Here is a 6813-nt window from a genome sequence, read left to right on the forward strand (position 1 = left end):
CAACCGAAGGTACCAACATTTGCGATCCCTGGGGCACCCGTACAGTCCGAGTCGCCAACGCCTGCACCGTCGCACAAATCGTGCGTATCTTAGTAGGACTCGTCAAAAACGCAACCCGCCGACCCGATGGAAGCTCGATGCAGGCCTGATCTATGAGAATTTTGATGGGCAGTTTAGACAGAAAGTCCGTGCCTAGCAAACAAGGAACGGCCAGCGATGATGATACAAAAATAGGACCCGCCAATTTGATATCGCCAATACAAATAGACGCCCGAATCTGGCCGATGATTCCCAAGGAACCCCCGTTCGCCGCGTAAAATGGCACGTCTACTGGCAGAAGGGGTCGACATTGGACGGGAAGAATGTTATAAATAAGGTCCGAAATGATAGTGGCCGACGCACCCGTATCCACAAGCACCCGGACCTCAACCCCGTCAATAAACCCCGTTACCACGGACGACCCGGCCGACGCAGCCACCATCCTATGGGCCAATTCGGACCATTGAACTGCATTCGGGCCGTGTACGAACCCCCCTCGCCGGACCGAACCCCCGGTGCCCATACGCGGGTCCCCCACCCCCAAGCAGCGACCCGAACGTGCCCCGTACGTGGACCGAGCGTGTGAGGTGCCGCGACTTGCCGGGTTTAGTTGGGACGGCTTGTGGCCCTGGTCATCGTCCGGACGTGGTCCCGCGGCGCGCTGACGCCGAGCCCGGCACCCGGACGCGACGTGACCCCGAAGGCCGCAGTTGTAGCAGACGACGAGGGACGTCGTAGGTTTCGGTTGCTCCAGCTTGCGGGATGAGCGTGTGGGCGAACGACCTCCCGTTCTCCACTCCCCTGGTCTCGATACGGTGAAAGCCTCCTCCCGAGCCGCAGCAGGCTGAGGCTCGGCGACCGTGGCGGCCGGTGCCGCGTTCCCCGCCGATGCACAGATGACCGTCGACTTTCGCTTGAGGACCTCGTAGGCGTGAATGCTCGTGGCGATCCCCAGGGAACAAATGTCCATCTCGTCCGCCACATTAATGGGGACTCCCAAATTGTGAGCCAACGCCAGCAGCTGCTCCGTCACCATGGCGTCCTTCCCCTCCTTGTCCATGCGGGGAAAAGCTGCGTCCGCCAGGGCGAGCAGCGCCGTACGATAGGCGAGCGTTGTTTCTCCAACCGCCTTTCGCCAATCGTAGAACTGGTGGCGACAGGTGGAGGGCGGCCCGAACACCTTTGCCATTAGGTGTAGTGCGGCCGGGAGCGTTGAGCGGGACGACCTTGCAGCAGATGTGAAGGCTGCAAGCGCGTCGTCGTCGAGCATCGCCGGCAGCGCACGCAGGGCAGTGGTGTCGGACCACCCCGACATTTCCTGATGTGCGAGGAACCTTCGTTGGAAGGCTCCCCAGTCGCCCCCATCCGCCTTGAACGCCGACAGCGCGGGCAATCTTTGCTGGAGGACCCGATCGTCGTCGATGTCGGAGAGATTTTCCCGCGCCCCGCTGTGGTTGTAGAAAATGTCGGCTCCGTCTGCAGGCGCAAAATGGAGAGCTCCGGCGCGCGCTGATGACGCGGGCTGCGCTGAGTGGAGGTTTCCGGCCACGTGGTGTCCGTGCTTCCCGCCAATCGATGGCGGACCCTCAAAAACGGCGCCAACTTCAAAACTTTTGGCGCGAAGCGCCTTTTGGCGGGATCCCTCCAGCCTCGCTCCCTCCTCCAACCCCGCAGCCGTTTTTTTGCCCGCTGGAACGGAGATTTCCGCCAAGATTGCAGCGGCGGCGAGTAGCAACTCTGCCAAACGGGAGTGTGCGTCCTGTAGGCTGGTGTCGGAGGCGAGCGGAGCGTCGGCCATCACTGCGAAGTGCTGCATCGGCGGCAACTCCTCGTCCTCTCCTCCCGAGGTTGGTGTCCCCGGTACGCCGTCGTCTTCCCGACCTCGCTCGTGGGTACGGGTAGTCTTCCTAGTGTCCATTCTTCTTGAAGACAGGTTTACTTCTGACGCCAGTTGTAATGTAGTAACTCGGCGGGAGACGACTTCACGGGTAGCACACTCTTTTATTGAACCAACTGTATTTACACGGGTGACCAACACCCACTTAGCTACACGGGTGACCAACACCCACTTAGCTACTCGGGTGACCAACACCCACTGGGTTACTCGGGTGACCAACACCCACTTAGCTACTCGGGCGACTAACGCCCACTTAGCTACTCGGGTGACCAACACCCACTTAGCTACTCGGGCGACTAACGCCCACTTAGCTACACGGGTGACCAACACCCACTTAGCTACTCGGGTGGCTAACACCAGCCTAACCCTACACAGTTCTCCGGGCTACACCGACACGGGCTCTTACGCCCCGTAGCCTCTCGGAACACACCCAGCCGGGGTGTCCGTCTCGACCCTGGGTCCCACAGTCCCGACCCACATGGGCGTCGGACCACGGGTCCCACAGTCTCGCCTTCGAGCCACACAGGGCCCCGGTCCCGATAAGGACGGCGGGACTAGGGGTCTCGGGCCCTACTCCTTCCACTCCGTCTTCAATCTTCAACTGGTTAAACAACCACGAGTGCTCTCGCGCGTCACCCTTTATACCCCTCCTGCGGACGTCGCTGAGAGCACCTATCTCATTCGACCAATCACCGGGCGCTGGCTACGATCCTCTTTTCCCCACATCGTGTCAGCGCGCCTCAACACCCACGCCGCGCCGCCCGTCATCCCTCACTCCCGGCGCGCGCGTCCACACCACGCCCACATGGCGTGCCCAACCCCGCACCTCGCGCCGCCCCGTGATCCATCACTGTCGGCGCACGTCAACACCACCACTACACTTACAAGGGCAGCGGGACTAGGGGTCTCAGGGCCCTATCTCTTCCTCCTCCGTCTTCCGTCTTCACTGGTCACCAACTCCCCGAGCGCCTGCGCGCACCGCCTTTTATAGTCCTCCGCTCCCGAGGAGACGGAGCCTATGCGGACCACGATGTGAGCACCCACCCTAGTTGACCAATCACCATGCGCTGCCACACGATCCCTTTTCCCAGCTTGTGTCAGCGCACACAACCAATCACCACGCGCTGCCACACGATCCATCACTGTCAGCGCGCGTCACCACTACACAGCCAATCACCGCGCGCTGCCCCACGATCCCTACTGCCAGCGCGTATCACCCCTACATCACCCCCTCCCACATAGCTCGCAGCCGGCCCGGCTGCTAAAACAAAAACAAAAAACCCCACTCCCCAAGTGTGCCCCGTAACATAACCACAACGCAACACAACAACACAACACAACAATGACCTATATACAAACAGACGAGCAACACAATAAAAGTTATTTCGAAAAAAACCGACGTGTCCAGTGTCTCCTTGACTACCGATCGCCCTTCCGCTCACTCCTTGAACGGAACGATAGAGCGGTCGAACGGACGGGGAACGTTGTGACGAGACGATCCGGCCGCGTCGTCCCGCACCCCCACCTCATTTATTTGGTCAGGAAAAGTTGCGCGACCTAGCGCGAGTCCGCCTGGCCGGTCCGTCGTACGGGACGGGATGCTGTCGACCGTCCGGTGGCTCCGGCAGCCCAGGAAGGCACGGTTCGGGCCTGGAAGAACCGGCCGTGCCGCGGGGATCCGGTCGCCGGTGGTCGGCAGCCGTCAGTTCCGAGACACCTGGGAGCGGATCAGGCGAAAACATGTGAGGATCAGGCGGAGACATTTCCCTCCCCGGGTCGTCGGTCACATCACATGCTTGGTCCTCACGACATAAAGGAAGGCCATATGGTGGCGAGAACGGTTTCAGCCGGGAGGGGTGAACGTACCAACGGCGCTTTCCCCATTTTATCTGAACACACTGGGGGCGTGCAACCCGCACGACCTCCACGGGTCCCCGCCATGGCCTCAATAATTTAGGCGACGTAGCCAAAGGTGCATGAGGGCAGTGCAGCCAGGCCCTATCGCCCGGTTTCCAATAGTGCACGGACACCTTCCGTGCACGCAAGCGCTCGTTGGCGATTTGGCGAGACCTCGAATTAAGCCGTGCGGCCTCCCGTGCCTCGGCCAGTTTTGCAATGTTAAATTTAATATGGTCGGCCAACTTGGAATTAGGCCGTGGCACGGAAAGTCCCAGCTGAGTCTCCATGGGCGGATCGGCCTCCCGACCGTACATCAAATAAAATGGGGAAAATCCCGTAGCTGCATGGGGGGCCATTCTATACGCGGCGAGGACCCCCGGGACCTGCAAGTCCCAGTCAACCTGTGCCTCGCACACCTGCTGGCACAACATGGAAGTTAAAGTCCTGTGGAGTCGCTCTACCATCCCGTCAGTCTGTGGGTGGTACGGGGAGGTACGCACCTTTTTTGTACCCAAAAGGTCGCACACCTCCTGCAGCAATTTGCTCGAAAAATTCTTTCCCTGGTCGGTCAGCAAGCGTTCGGGAGCCCCCTTGTCCAAGACGTAGCCCTAGACAAAGGCGTCCGCCACGGCCGCCGCCGACTGGTTGGCGAGTGGCCACGCCATAGGCCATTGGGTAAAGTATTCCACACCAACCAACAGGTACTTGTTACCCCTAGGCGTGACAGGAAAATGCCCCAAAATATCCAGCGCAATGAGCTCGTTAGTGCGCGAGACCTGATTGGACTGCAGCGGTGGATTTGGCGCAATGGGCGGTGGTTTCCGTTTGGCGCAATCCACACACCCCTTCAGTATATTGACCACTTCGCTCCCCATCCCTGGCCAATAATAGTCACGCTGGAGCAGAGCGAGCGTTTTGTTTACTCGCAGATGCAAGAGGCGTTCGTGTGCGGCCAGAACAACTTCGCCCCGCATAGCGGAAGGCACGACGAGTGTGTGCCGCCGGGACATATTGTCCCATCTCATTAGCAGGCCCTGCTTGAGCAGCCAGGAGCCAGCTCACTTTTGACCTTCCTCGGCACCCCCCGCCCTGCGACGCAACGCGAGCATGGAGCTGTCAGCCATCTGGAGTCGGCCCCACTCAACGAGAGACAGTGAGAGTAGCGAGTCCCCGCCCGCAGGAGTAGCGGGAACGTCAACCAACGGCGCATTCGCGGCCGCGACCAACTCACTCTCGGGTACAGCACCTGGCGGTTTACAGCGCGCCGACCCCATCAAGCACGCACATTCGGGACGAGGCGACAACCGCGACAGGGCATCCGCGTTGGTGTGGCGCAACCCCTTACGGTAAGTGGTCGTAAATTGATAGTCCTGGAGGACCTCCAACCACCGTGATAATTGGCCCGAGGGTTGGGCGACCCTTAATGCATACTGAAGCGCCACGTGGTCCGTCCGGACCGTAAAATGACGGCCATAGAGATAAGGTCTAAATTGCTGTATAAAAAAAACAATAGCCAGCAACTCGCGACGGGTCACGCAGTAGCGCTGTTCCGCTGGCGATAAAACCCTGCTACCATAGGCGACCACCCGTTCAACTCCCCCAACGACCTGTGAGAGCACCCCCCCAATGCCCGTGTTACTAGCATCCGTATCCAGCAAGAAGAGTCTCGTAAAGTCAGGGTAACATAAGGGCGGGGCACCCACCAAGGCGTCCCGGAGGGAGCAGAACGCGGCCTCCTCCTCTGGCCCCCATCGAAACCTGACCCCTTTGGCTGTTAGAGCGTGCAAGGGTTTGGCAATGGTGGCGAAATGCTCAACGAATAGGCGGTAGTAGGAAGCAAATCCAATGAAACTGCGGACCTCAGAAACCGAAGTGGGCGTTGGCCATGAACTGACACAGTTCGTCTTCGCGGGATCGGTGGAGATCCCCGAAGAATCGACAATGTGGCCCAAGTACCTTACGGATTTCTGAAGAAGGTGGCATTTAGCCGGTTTAAACTTCAACTTAGCCGATCGCATCCGCAAGAACACCCCCCTTAATCGCTGGAGGTGTTCCTCGAAAGTTCTACTGAAAACAATGACATCGTCAAGGTAAATTAAGCAAGTATCCCATTGCAGACCCGACAAAACCAATTCCATTAGGCGCTGAAACGTCACGGGAGCGGAATGGAGTCCCATGGGCAAGCAATTAAACTGGAAAAGGCCCCCTGGGGTCCAGAATGCTGTCTTAGGTTTAGACTCATCGTCGAGTGGCAGCTGCCAGAATCCCGACAGTAAGTCAAGTGTAGAAAAATACTGCGCCCCGGATAATGCGTCCAGGGACTCATCCATTCTGGGGAGCGGATACGCGTCAGCCACGGAGATCTTATTTAGGCGACAGAAATCTACACAAAAACGCAAGGACCCGTCTTGCTTCTTAACCAGAACGATAGGTGCTCCCCACGGACTGGATGAGGGCGAAATGATGTCGGCCGTCAGCATGTCATTGACGGCCGATTGAACGTGTTCCTTCTCGGCAGGACTCAGCCGGAAGGGATTTTCTCGGACTGGTGCCGCATCACCTGTTTCAATGTGGTGGCGTAACAGGTCCGTGCATCCAATATAATATTTGTGCTTGCTGAACACATCGGAGAATTCGATCAGCAGAGCGCGCAGCGCACCCAATTGCACCCTTGACAAATCACTGGAGTCCGCACACAGCGAATCGACCCATTCAAGGTCCTCACCCAATTGAATTTTCTGCGCCGGGACGGGATCAACATGTGCAATAAGCCGCTCTTCCGCAGGGACCCGTGCCGCGTGAGCAAGCACGGTGCCCTGCGGAATAACGGCCGGCCGCGAACCAGCGTTTAAAACCATAACGAACGGGTCGCCGTAGGCCCGAACCAAGGTTTGAGCCACCGCCAAATCCAGACCCCCGACAGCTCTATTCGACGGACTCAAAAGCACGCCTTGTCCCACAGTCTCCCAACCCAACGG

Source organism: Lampetra planeri, chromosome 82 (genome assembly GCF_965212315.1).
Source record: "Lampetra planeri chromosome 82, kcLamPlan1.2.h2, whole genome shotgun sequence".
NCBI classification, from domain to species: domain Eukaryota; kingdom Metazoa; phylum Chordata; class Hyperoartia; order Petromyzontiformes; family Petromyzontidae; genus Lampetra; species Lampetra planeri.